A 14423-nucleotide genomic window follows, 5' to 3' on the forward strand; every position below is an offset into this window, starting at 1 on the left:
ATTCATAGCAGCCCAAAACTCAGCCTAGCTTCTGAGGAGTTGCACACATCACCAAAGTCCTGGCTGCAAAGCCCAAGATGCTACAACTGCTGATGTCTGCTGCTTATGACTCCTTTCGTCAGCTTTTACTCTGAAACCTGAGCAAATACCCCATTCTAGACAGTGCAGGCTCATGTTCCACCACAGTCAAGCAAGAGTTTTAAGTTCAATCCATAGCTAAGAAGGGGCAGAACAAAGATTCAGACTTAGGGTGTCTCTGACTTCCAAATCCATGCTCTTTTCATGAAAACAATGTTAAGTAAGGTTCCCTAATACTGAGTCATGAAGTAAGAGTTCTTTTCTCTCCATGTCCACATTTGCAAGGTTATCAATACCTGCATAATATTAAATTCAAATAATATAAAGATTTAAGGGAGGCACATATCACGCAAACACATGATAAACCCAATCATCATGCTCATGAACCACAAAAGTATCTCAGACATTTTTAATAGTATGTGTTCTCTACCATGTGGTAATGCTTTGGTACTATTCATACAGGATTGCTTATCCTGAAGCCTTGCCATTTCCCCAAGAGGAGCTTTGATTTTGCTTTAGAAGTTTCGTATCAAATATTAATATAGAGGTGACACAGGATGAAACATATACAGTCAAGTTACCTCTCTGTGTATTTAGTAATTACTTCTTCTTTCAAGGTACTTGTACCAAAGTGCTTAGTCTGTCCTGCTTAATATTCAGTAGTACAGTTCTGAATAATGAGAACCTTAGCAGAACCTATATATTTCAAAATTACTAACAAATACCTCTACGGGGAAGTCCATATTATTGAATTATGGCAAATTTACTATCATGAGGGAAAACAAGTGTACTCAGCCAACTTAAAAAATGCCCCAACCACTGTGTTCTAGTTTGCTAGCTGCCGGAATGCAATATATCAGAAACGGAATGGCTTATTAAAAAGGGGAATTTAATAAGTTGCAAGTTTACAGTTCCAAGGCCGTGAAAATCTCCAAATAAAAGCAAGTCTATAAAAATGTCCAAATTAAGGCACCATCAAGATGTTACCTTCACTCAAGAAAGGCCTATAAAGTTCAGGGTTTCTCTCTCAACTGGAAAGGCACGTGGCAAACATGGTGACATCATCTAGCTTTCTCTCCAGGCCTCGTGCTTCATGAAGCATCCCGGAGGCATTTTCCTTTTTCATTTCCAAAGGTCGCTGGCTGTTGGATGCTGTAGTTCTCATGACTCTGCTCTGTTCCTCCCCATCATTCTGAAGCTTTCTCCAAAATGCTTCCTCTTTTAAAGGATTCCAGCAAACCAATCAAGACCCACTAGAATGGGTGGAGTCACATCTCCCTCCAATTAAAAGTTAATTCCCACAATCTGGTGAGTCACATCTCCATGGGAGATAACCTAATCAAACTTCCAACCTCTAGTGCTGAACAGGGATTAGAAGAAATAGTTGCTCCCACAAGAATGATCAGGATCAAAACATGGCTCTTCTAGGGCGTATAAATCCCTTCAAACCAGCACATACTGCATCTCAATACAGAAAAGACTAAAACTACATATGGTTTATCAAACAGCAAATCCCATCCCTGTCCCCTGAAATTCCCCTAATTTCATTCAGGAGAAGGGGATTAAAAAAAAAAGACTTAAAGAGCACTTTATAGCAGCATTCAGCTTTCCCACAAAATACTCAGCATCTTAAATATTATATGCACTTCTCTTATTCTTTCAGTGAGACACTGGCTTCAGGGCTTATGTAATTTGGGAAAAATAACCCATTCAAAACCATTCTAGAAATTGTCTCTTGGCAGAATAACAACTATCCAAGTTAAAAATAGGAGGGTCACTGTATTAGTTAGGGTTCTCTAGAGAAACAGAATCAACAGGGAACATTTGCAAATATAAAATTTATAAAAGTGTCTCACGCGGACCTCCCTACCCCCTCTCTTTCTCCGCCGGCCCGCCGCGCGGCGCCCGCGCTCCGCAGCAGCCGAGCCGCCCGACCTCCCTACCCCCTCTCTTTCTCTGCCGGCCCGCCGCGCGGCGCCCGCGCCCCGCAGCAGCCGAGCCGCCCGACCTCCCTACCCCCTCTCTTTCTCCGCCGGCCCGCCGCGCGGCGCCCGCGCCCCGCAGCAGCCGAGCCGCCCGACCTCCTTACCCCCCTCCTCCCCCTCCTGCTCCGGCTGCTCTCCAACCAACACGGTGCCCTCTTCCCCCGCCTTCACCGTGCTCCTCCGCCACCAGCCTCGACAGCCCTGCCGCCCTCACCTTTCCTCCTCCAGAACAACTACTGGGGGAGTGGAGATAATACAGAGCAGCTCCCGGAGCCACGAGGGAGATCAAAGGGACAGCGTACCCCATCCTGGAACGGCTGACTATCTGGGAGAACCAGCTCCGGTGAGATCACCAAGGGGCACGGGCTTTCCTGGGTGGGACAGCAAGCGACCGGAGTCCCTCCCTTCCACCTTCCCAAGCCAGCTGGTAGAATTGGACAGGCGGTCCCCTTAGGCCGCGGCGGCTGGTACCCCCACCACACGAGGCCCCCCGGAACAACTGAGATAGTTGGGTCGGAAATCCCCAGACTGCGGAGAACAGTGACCGGGGGATCCCTTCCAAACACGTGACTCCCCCGTCGGCTGGGAACAGTGCACTCTCCCGGGCTGCGACAGCTGGCGCCCTCCCGCCACGCTTGGTGCCCCGGGCCGACTAGCTAATTTGGCCGGACGCTCTCCTGTGCTGCGACAGCCAGCGACCCTCCCCGCGTTTGGAACCCCGGGCCGGCTGGCATTCTTCCAAGACGCTTCGGTTGCCGTACCTCCCCTACGGCGAGAGTTTTCCAGAGTTGAGGGACCCACAGCAACTTTCGCTGCTGGAACCCACAGACAGGCGTGTGCCACGAGCGCCACCTACTGGGCAGGATAGGAAGAACAGAACCCAGAGACTGCGCAGAAAAATCTTTCAACCTGTGGGGTCGAACACCCGGGGAAATCTGACTAAATGCCCAGACGCCAGCAGAAGATAACGGATCACGCTCAGAAAATTGAACATATGGCCCAGTCAAACGAAGAAACCAATAGTTCAAATGAGATACAGGAGCTGAAACAACTAATGCTGAATATACGAACAGAAATGGAAAACCTCTTCAAAAACGAAATCGATAAATTGAGGGAGGACATGAAGAAGACATGGGCTGAACATAAAGAAGAAATAGAAAAACTGAAAAAACAAATCACAGAACTTATGGAAGTGAAAGATAAAGTAGAAAAGATGGAAAAAACAATGGATACCTACAATGACAGATTTAAAGAAACAGAAGATAGAATTAGTGATTTGGAGGATGAAACATCTGAACTCCAAAAAGAAACAGAAACTATCCGGAAAAGAATGGAAAAATTTGAACAAGGTATCAGGGAACTCAAGGACAATGTGAACCGTACAAATATACGTGTAGTGGGTATCCCAGAAGGAGAACAGAAGGGAAAAGGAGGAGAAAAACTAATGGAAGAAATTATCACTGAAAATTTCCCAACTCTTATGAAAGACCTAAAATTACAGATCCAAGAAGTGCAGCGCACCCCAAAGAGATTAGACACAAATAGGCGTTCCCCAAGACACTTACTAGTTAGAATGTCAGAGGTCAAAGAGAAAGAGAGGATCTTGAAGGCAGCGAGAGAAAAACAATCCGTCACATACAAGGGAAACCCAATAAGACTATGTGTAGATTTCTCAGCAGAAACCATGGAAGCTAGAAGACAGTGGGATGATATATTTAAGTTACTAAAAGAGAAAAACTGCCAGCCAAGACTCCTATATCCAGCAAAATTGTCCTTCAAAAATGAGGGAGAAATTAAAACATTCTCAGACAAAAAGTCACTAAGAGAATTTGTGACCAAGAGACCAGCTTTGCAAGAAATACTAAACGAAGCACTAGAGTCAGATACAAAAAGACAGAAGAGAGAGACATGGAGAAAAGTGTAGAAAGAAGGAAAGACAGATATGATATATATAATACAAAAGGCAAAATGGTAGAGGAAAATATTATCCAAACAGTAATAACTCTAAATGTCAATGGACTGAATTCCCCAATTAAAAGACATAGACTGGCAGAATGGATTAAAAAACAGGATCCTTCTATATGCTGTCTACAGGAAACACATCTTAGACCCAAAGATAAATATAGGTTGAAAGTGAAAGGTTGGGAAAAGATATTTCATGCAAATAACAACCAGAAAAGAGCAGGAGTGGCTATACTAATATCCAACAAATTAGACTTCAAATGTAAAACAGTTAAAAGAGACAAAGAAGGACACTATATACTAATAAAAGGAACAATTAAACAAGAAGACATAACAATCATAAATATTTACGCACCGAACCAGAATGCCCCAAAATACGTGAGGAATACACTGCAAACACTGAAAAGGGAAATAGACACATATACCATAATAGTTGGAGACTTCAATTCACCACTCTCATCAATGGACAGAACATCTAAACAGAGGATCAATAAAGAAATAGAGAACCTGAATATTACTATAAATGAACTTGACTTAACAGACATTTATAGGACATTACATCCCACAACAGCAGGATACACCTTTTTTTCAAGTGCTCATGGATCATTCTCAAAGATAGACCATATGCTGGGTCACAAAGCAAGTCTTAACAAATTTAAAAAGATTGAAATCATACACAACACTTTCTCGGATCATAAAGGAATGAAGTTGGAAATCAATAATAGGCGGAGTACCAGAAAATTTATAAATACATGGAGGCTCAACAACACACTCTTAAACAACAAGTGGGTCAAAGAAGAAATTGCAAGAGAAATTAGTAAATACCTAGAGGCAAATGAAAATGAAGACACAACATATCAAAACTTATGGGACGCGGGCGGGCCGCGGTGGCTCAGCGGGCAAGAGTGCTTGCCTGCCATGCCGGAGGACCCCGGTTCGATTCCCGGCCCCAGCCCATGTAAAAAACAAACAAACAAACAAAATATAATAAAACAAGAAAATGTTTAAAGATGTTTCCCTTTCTTCCTCCCTTCCTTCCTTCCATCCTTCCTTCCTTCTCTGTCTTTCCTTCCTTTCCTCCCTCTCTCTTAAAAAAAAAAAAAAAAAAAAACTTATGGGACGCAGCAAAGGCAGTGCTAAGAGGGAAATTTATTGCCCTAAATGCCTTTATCAGAAAAGAAGAAAAGGCAAAAATGCAGGAATTAACTGTCCACTTGGAAGAACTGGAGAAAGAACAGCAAACTAATCCCAAAGCAAGCAAAAGGAAAGAAATAACAAAGATTAGAGCAGAAATAAATGAAATTGAAAACATGAAAACAATAGAGAAAATCAATAAGACCAGAAGTTGGTTCTATGAGAAAATCAACAAGATTGATGGGCCCTTAGCAAGATTGACAAAAAGAAGAAGAGAGAGGATGCAAATAAATAAGATTAGAAATGAAAGAGGAGACATAACTACTGACCTCACAGAAATAAAGGAGGTAATAACAGGATACTATGAACAACTTTACGCTAATAAATACAACAATTTAGAAGAAATGGACAGGTTCCTGGAAAGACAGGAACAACCAACTTTGACTCAAGAAGAAATAAACGACCTCAACAAACCAATCACAAGTAAAGAGATTGAATTAGTTATTCAAAACCTCCCTAAAAAGAAAAGTCCAGGACCAGACGGCTTCACATGTGAATTCTATCAAACATTCCAGAAAGAATTAGTACCTACTCTCCTCAAACTCTTCAACATAATCGAAGTGGAGGGAAAACTACCTAATTCATTCTATGAAGCCAACATCACCCTCATACCAAAACCAGGCAAAGATATTACAAAAAAAGAAAACTACAGACCAATCTCTCTAATGAATACAGATGCAAAAATCCTCAATAAAATTCTAGCAAATCGTATCCAACAACACATTAAAAGAATTATACATCATGACCAAGTAGGATTCATCCCAGGTATGCAAGGATGGTTCAACATAAGAAAATCAATTAATGTAATACACCATATCAACAAATCAAAGCAGAAAAATCACATGATCATCTCAATTGATGCAGAGAAGGCATTTGACAAGATTCAACATCCTTTCCTGCTGAAAACACTTCAAAAGATAGGAATACAAGGGAACTTCCTTAAAATGATAGAGGGAATATATGAAAAACCCACAGCTAATATCATCCTCAATGGGGAAAAATTGAAAACTTTCCCCCTAAGATCAGGAACAAGACAAGGATGTCCACTATCACCACTATTATTCAACATTGTGTTGGAAGTTCTAGCCAGAGCAATTAGGCAAGAAAAAGAAATACAAGGCATCAAAATTGGAAAGGAAGAAGTAAAACTATCAATGTTTGCAGACGATATGATACTATATGTAGAAAACCCAGAAAAATCCACAACAAAATTACTAGAGCTAATAAATGAGTACAGCAAAGTAGCAGGCTACAAGATCAACATTCAAAAATCTGTAGCTTTTCTATACACTAGTAATGAACAAGCTGAGGCAGAAATCAAGAAACGACTCCCATTTACAATCGCAACTAAAAGAATAAAATACCTAGGAATAAATTTAACCAAAGAGACAAAAAACCTATATAAAGAAAACTACAAAAAACTGTTAAAAGAAATCACAGAAGACCTAAATAGATGGAAGGGCGTACCGTGTTCATGGATTGGAAGACTAAACATAGTTAAGATGTCAATCCTACCTAAATTGATTTACAGATTCAATGCAATACCAATCAAAATCCCAACAACATATTTTTCAGAAATAGAAAAACCAATAAGCAAATTTATCTGGAAGGGCAGGGTACCCCGAATTGCTAAAAACATCTTGAGGAAAAAAAACGAAGCTGGAGGTCTCGTGCTGCCTGACTTTAAGGCATATTATGAAGCCACAGTGGTCAAAACAGCATGGTATTGGCATAAAGATAGATATATCGACCAATGGAATCGAATAGAGTGCTCAGATATAGACCCTCTCATCTATGGACATTTGATCTTTGATAAGGCAGTCAAGCCAACTCACCTGGGACAGAACAGTCTCTTCAATAAATGGTGCCTAGAGAACTGGATATCCATATGCAAAAGAATGAAAGAAGACCCATCTCTCACACCCTATACAAAAGTTAACTCAAAATGGATCAAAGATCTAAACATTAGGTCTAAGACCATAAAACAGTTAGAGGAAAATGTTGGGAGATATCTTATGGATCTTACAACTGGAGGTGGTTTTATGGACCTTAAACCTAAAGCAAGAACACTGAAGAAGGAAATAAATAAATGGGAGCTCCTCAAAATTAAACACTTTTGTGCATCAGAGAACTTCATCAAGAAAGTAGAAAGACAGCCTACACAATGGGAGACAATATTTGGAAATGACATATCAGATAAGGGTCTAGTATCCAGAATTTATAAAGAGATTATTCAACTCAACAACAAAAAGACAGCCAACCCAATTACAAAATGGGAAAAAGACTTAAACAGACACCTACCAGAAGAAGAAATACGGATGGCCAAGAGGCACATGAAGAGATGCTCAATGTCCCTGGCCATTAGAGAAATGCAAATCAAAACCACAATGAGATATCATCTCACACCCACCAGAATGGCCATTATCAACAAAACAGAAAATGACAAGTGCTGGAGAGGATGCGGAGAAAGAGGCACACTTATTCACTGTTGGTGGGAATGTCAAAGGGTGCAACCACTGTGGAAGGCAGTTTGGCGGTTCCTCAAAAAGCTGAATATAGAATTGCCATACGACCCAGCAATACCATTGCTAGGTATCTACTCAAAGGACTTAAGGGCAAAGACACAAACGGACATTTGCACACCAATGTTTATAGCAGCGTTATTTACAATTGCAAAGAGATGGAAACAGCCAAAATCTCCATCAACAGGAGAGTGGCTAAACAAACTGTGGTATATACATACGATGGAATATTATGCAGCTTTAAGACAAGATAAACTTGTGAACCATGTAATAACATGGATGGACCTAGAGAATATTATGCTGAGTGAATCCAGCCAAAAACTAAAGGACAAATACTGTATGGTCCCACTGTTGTGAACGGACATTCGAGAATAAACTTGAAATATGTCATTGGTAACAGAGTTCAGCAGGAGTTAGAAACAGGGTAAGACAATGGGTAATTGAAGCTGAAGGGATACAGACTGTGCAACAGGACTAGATACAAAAACTCAAAAATGGACAGCACAATAATACCTAATTGTAAAGTAATCATGTTAAAATACTGAATGAAGCTGCATCTGAGCTATAGGGTTTTTTTTGTTTTTGTTTGCTTGTTGGTTTGTTTGTTGTTGTTGTTTTTTACTATTACTACTACTTTTATTTCTTTTCTTTATATTAACATTTTATATCTTTTTCTGTTGTGTTGCTAGTTCCTCTAAACCGATGCAAATGTACTAAGAAACAATGATCATGCATCTATGTGATGATGTTAAGAATTACTGAGTGCATATGTAGAATGGTATGATTTCTAAAGGTTGTGTTAATTTCTTTTTTTTCTTTCCGTTAATAAAAAAAAAAAAAAAAAAAAAAAAAAAGTGTCTCACGCGACTGCAGGAACAAAGTCCAAATCCACAGGGCAGGCTGTGAAGCCGACGACTCTGATGGAGGGTCTGGATGAACTCCACAGGACAGGCTCACCAGCCAAAGCAGGAATGGGACCTGTCTCCTCTGAGTCCTCCTTAAAAGGCTTCCCGTGATTAGATTTAGCACGTGATCATGACCTAATCCTATGAAATGTCCTCATTGCAACAGACAGGCCAGTACTTGCCCAATCAGATAAACAGCTACCACAACTTGGCCAAGTTGACACGTCCCTAACCATGACAGTCACTTTGTGGCTTTGTTGTCTTTCAAAAAGAAATATTTTTTTGTTTCCCTTCTACATAAACCTCAGTTCCCACTCCTGAGTGAGGGTGGGTAGAGGCTCTGGCCCCAGCTCCTCTGGCTTCTCAGCAGCTATTTTCTTATTGCTGCAGCATGGCTTGAATAGGCGCGTGTCAGTGAGGACTTCCCCAAAACGGCCTTTATAGATAATCCCACAACGTATTTTCTGTCTTTTCCAGCATGTGAGATCTAAAACCATCATCTGACTGTTACTGTCACAAGAAGATTGGGCTGGGAATCTTGGTACTGGGAGCATAAGAACTGTGACATAAATTCTTTCTGCAGTTTACTGATCTGGTTGCTTTTTATTCTATTTCCTGACAGAGTTTTCACTTTCTTTGGTTTCAATGTAGTTTTTAGACTGGGTCCTGCCCTTGCATCTACCACATGATTCCAGGTTTGTTTTTTTTTTTATCCTACTGGCACATTCTTCCATCTTTTCACAAACAGGACTCAGACATTACAGATATCTCCTAAATGAGCCTCATGAAACCCAAAACAGCTCTGGAAGTCCTTTTCATAGCATTTACTGTCAATGAATTAAGAATTGGAGGATACAGCAGGCCTCTATACTTTGGTATATCTTTGGCATGTGACAAATATCTTTTCTTCTGGGCAGTAGTCTTCTAAAAGCAGCTGTTATAAATGTAATAACATTCCTGAGGTGTGGAGTGCACGCCAGGCCAGCCTCCTTCCTGTCATTTCCTCCTCCTCAACTGTCTTGTCTAGAAAGATTGTCTCCTGCAGTTCTCCTCCTCAAGTTATCTTGAGTTCTCATCCATGGGCAGTAGCCAGTGTCCTGACAATTAAAAAATCAAAGTGGAAACAAATACTTGTTAATAAACAGAGAGCCACTATGGAAAAAACCAATATGGAAGAATATAAATCAGATTTTAAAATCTCATATATTGGGAGGACATGTCTCAGAACCCAGTAAGGTAAAACCCAAGAAACAAAATATGTTGGCGGAAGTAGATAAATTAACTAGAAGCATAGCATCAAACATGATCAATTGACAAAAATACTAGCTAGATGGGTTCCCCAAGCAAATGGGCATTTGGGCACAAACTCATCAGTTAAATTATCAAGGGAGAGAGGTATTCCTAAAACAGCCCATGTTAAACATTTGTTCAACCTGCATCCTTGTCACTTGGCAATGGAAAAGGGAAAAACAACCCAAAAAGCTGGCCCAGGATAAATGTGAAAGAAGACCCCATTGAACCTGCATAAACAGAAATGCCTGTGGTGGACACCTCTTCTGGATTGGGATTTACATAGATGCCAAATCCACGATACCAGATGTTCTTGTTTGCTAGCTGCCAGAATGCAACACACCAGAGATGGGCTGGCTTTTAACAAAAGGGGATTTATTTCATTAAAAACGTGTAGTTCTTCAGAGGAAAGGCAGCTAACTTTCAATTGAGGGTCTTTCTTATGCGGGAAGACACAGGGTGATCTCTGCTGGCCTTCTCTCCAGGCCTCTGGGTTCCAACAACTTTCCCCAGGATGATTCCTTTCTGCATCTCCAAAGGTCTGGGCTGAGCTGTGAGTGCTGAGATGAAGTATGCTGAGCTGCTTGGGCTGTGCTACGTTGAGCTCTCCATTTAAGTTTCCAGCCAATTAAATCAAACATCATTCATTGCAGCAGGCACACCCCCCACCTGACTGCAGATATAATCAGCCACAGATGAGGTTCACATGCCATTGGCTCATGTCCACAGCAATACAAGTAGGTACCTTCACCTGGCCAAGTTGACACCTTAACCTGACTACCACACAAGGCACGGACACTTATTAGTGACTGTCCTGGATTGAATAGTGTCCCTGCAAAATTCATGTCCACATGGAACCTCAGAATGTGAACTTATTTGGAAATAGGGTCTTTACAAATGTAATCAAGTTAAGATGAGGTCACACTCAATTAGGGTGGGCCCTAAATCCAATACGACTGATGTCCTTAGAAAAAGAGGGAATTTGGACACAGAGATAGACAGACATAGAAGGAAGATAGCCATGAAGGCAGAGATTGGAGTGATACTGTCACAAACCAAGAAACATTTGGGGTTTCCAGAAACTGGAAGAGACACCGTTCTGCTAACACCTTGATTTTGGACTTTCAGCACCCAGAACTGTGAGACAGCAAATTCATGTTTTATTTTGATATTTTCCATTATTATGTATTTATTATTATTGTATCCTATTCTAATTTCAGGAAAATTTAAAATGAAAACATTTCCTTGGGCCCCCAAAGTATTATGGACCCTAGACACTGTACCTACTGCATCTAATGGAGAATTTGGCTTATCTACTTACTGGCCTCTGGTCTGGGTTGTCCCTCCCTCACACTATGCTCTTTATTTCGCCCTCTTCCACTTTTTTCCATTTTTAAAATTGGAGTAAACTACAAATAGCATAAACATCATTTTAGCCATTTCAAAGAGTACAATTCTGTGACATTAAGTATATTAACAATGTTGTGTAATTATTACCACTATTTCCAAAACATTTTCATCACCCCGGACAGAAACTCTGTACCCCTTAAGTAATAACTCTTCCTTACTCCCTCCCCTAGCCTATGATAACCACTATTATGCTTTCTAATGCTATGAATTTCCTTATACAAAGTATTTCATATAAGAGAAATCATACAATATTTGTCCTTCTGTGTCTGGTTTAGTACATGTCTTCAAAGTTTATCCACATTGTAGAATGTACCAATACTTAATTTCTTTTTATGGATGAATAATATTCCATTGTATGGATATACCATATATTATTTACCCATTCATCTGTTAATGGACACTAGGGTTGCTTCCCTCTTTTGGCTGTTCTGAATAATGCTGCAATGAACATTGGTGTACAAATCTGTCCTGAGTCCCACTTTTTGATTATTTTGGATAAATAACTAGATGTGGGCTTGCCAGGTCATTTGGTAGTTCTATGCTTAACTTTTTGAAGAATCACCAAACTGTTTTTAATAATAGCAGACCTAGTGGATGTGAAGTTGAATTTCATTGTACATCTGATTTGCATTCCCCTAATGGCTAATGAATTTTAACATTTTTTAAATTGTCAAATATAACATATAGAAAAAATAGAGCAAAAAATTTAAAAGTACATTTTAACAATTAGTTATTGAACAGATTTCAGAGTTTGGTACAGGTTACCATTCCACAGTTTTATTTGTTTCCTTCTGGTTGCTCCAAGACACTGAAGAATAAAAGAAATATCAATATAATAATTCATCAATCAAATTCATTTGTTAAATCCTATCTTATCTGTTTTATAACTCCTCCTTCTCCTTTGTTCTTTCAGGGTATTTGGGCTATGACATTTTAACTTTCTCAGGTTGGAAAGGGCTGTCGATAATATGGGACAGGGGGATGGAGCTACTTGATGTTCTGGAAAGGCTGGCCCTGCTGGGTTTCAGGATTTATCTGGCCAAGGAATTCATCAGGAAGTTGTAGGTTTCTGGAAAGTAATCATAGTGCAAAGAACTTTTGTAGAATCTCAGATAGAGCCCTAAGTGTTATTCAGGGTTGGCAGGAATGGTTTTGGTTGGGGTTTGGCAAATCAAGGTATAAAGAAATATCTTGCACAAGAGTAACCTTCAGAATAGCCCCTTGACTGCATTTGAACTCTCTCAAATTGACGTCTTATTTTGTTACAAATCTTTTCACCCTTTTGGTTAGGAGGCCATTGTTGATCCCATGGTGCCAGGGCTAGGCTCATCCCTGGGAGTCATATCCCATGTTGCCAGGGAGGCTTTCACCCCTGGATGTCATGTAATGTAGCACAGAGGGTAATGATTTCATTTGCAGAGTTGGGCTCTGTGCTGGTTTCAAAGGATGTATGGACCCTAGAAAAGCCATGTTTTAACAAAAATCCCATTTCATAAAGGCTGAATAATCCCTATTCAATACTATATGTTTGAAACTGTAATCAGATCATCTCCCTGGAGATGTGATTCAATCAAGAGTGATTGTTAAATTGGATTAAGTGACAACATGTCTCCACCCATTCAGGTGGGTCTTGATAAGTTTCTGGAGTCCTATAAAAGAGGAAACATTTTGGAGAATGAAGGAGATTCAGAGAGAGCAGAGCAGAATGACATAGCCATGAGAAGCAGAGTCCACCAGCCAGTGACCTTTGGAGATGAAGAAGGAAAATGCCTCCTGGGGAACTTCATGAAACAGGAAGCCAGGAGAAGAAGCTAGCAGGTGATGTTGTGTTTGCCACGTGCCCTTCCAGATGAAAAAGGAACCCTGACTGTTTTTACCATGTGCCTTTCCAGATGAGAGAGAAACTGTGTTCCTCATGTGCCTTCTCACTTGAGAGAGAAACCCTGAACTTCATCAGCCTTCTTGAATCAAGGTATCTTTCCCTGGATGCCTTAGACTGGACATTTCTATAGACTTGCTTTAACTGGGACATTTTCTCAGCCTTAGAACTATATACTAGCAACCTATTAAATTCCCCTTTTTAAAAGCCATTCCATTTCTGGTATATTGCATTCCGGCAGTTAGCAAACTAGAACAGGTTAGAGAGAGAGAGGCCACATCTGAGAAACAAACTAGGTCCTCTGGAAGTAAGTATTAGGTATAACTATAGGTAGGCTTCGCTTCTCAGACAGGTTGAGTTAGTGTATGTGCTACAGAAAATTTAGGTTTGGGGCAAGATAAATCTCTCTTCCTTTGGTCTCATACAGTAGGTGAAATTCTAAAATACAGACAAGGTCCTTCTTACCCCTGTATTCTGATTTACCATAACCTGACCAGATCAGCTTTGTTCTGATCTGTAATTGAAGCCTGATCTCTTTTTCAGTTTCTTTAACAGTTGTTTTATGTGGCAATGCTGATTTTCAGACCTGCAGAACTCTAACTTTGAGTCTTAGGTGTCAAACAGGTAGCCAAAGTTCCAGTGAAATACCGGGTTATACATATATAGCACTGCATCTCAAAATCTAAAACAACAATTACAGCTCTGGACTAAATGTGATTGCTATTAAGAGCTTAAAATCTTGGCCCCAATTTTCTTATTGGTATTCTATAAAAGAGACCATATAATATTTCTTCTTTGGTATCAGACTTATTTTGCATCACATAATGTCCCCCAGTTTCATTCACTTCATTGCATGCCTTACAACTTCGTTCCTTCCTGTAGCTGCATAATATTCGATAATAGGCGTTCACCATTCTACTCAGTTGGTGTATCCTTCAGCCACCTTCAACCATTGGGCATCATGTATAATGCCAAAGTCAACAATCCATGTCCCACATTATACTCACTTGGTGGTACAATCATCAATACTTCAATTTTAAACAATTTTCATTGCTCCTAAGAGAAAAATAACTGCTAAACAAACCCTCAGCAAATAGAAAATCTGAACTTCCCCTTAACTCTTATCCATCCTCTCCATTTATCCCTAGTATTGCTGTGGTACAACTGATGCTTCCAGTTAAATATAGACCATAGCATG

The 14423-nt window shown here is 40.3% G+C and overlaps 1 non-coding gene and 1 pseudogene across 2 annotated transcripts in view; both read right to left on the reverse strand.

Moving 5' to 3' along the window:
* Positions 1-388: 388 nt before the first annotated feature.
* On the reverse strand, positions 389-476 carry LOC143675399 (small nucleolar RNA U13). The gene has a single exon (XR_013171623.1). It is a non-coding gene; the product is annotated as a small nucleolar RNA U13 (small nucleolar RNA).
* An 8124-nt stretch (positions 477-8600) lies between these two features.
* Positions 8601-14423, reverse strand: part of LOC143674784 (SIN3-HDAC complex-associated factor pseudogene) — a 34857-nt pseudogene continuing 29034 nt past the window's right edge. The window contains exon 3 of the transcript XR_013171213.1: positions 8601-9743. The product of XR_013171213.1 is annotated as an SIN3-HDAC complex-associated factor pseudogene (transcript). The remainder of the gene's footprint in view (positions 9744-14423) is intronic.

Source organism: Tamandua tetradactyla, chromosome 2 (assembly GCF_023851605.1).
Source record: "Tamandua tetradactyla isolate mTamTet1 chromosome 2, mTamTet1.pri, whole genome shotgun sequence".
Lineage (NCBI taxonomy): Eukaryota > Metazoa > Chordata > Mammalia > Pilosa > Myrmecophagidae > Tamandua > Tamandua tetradactyla.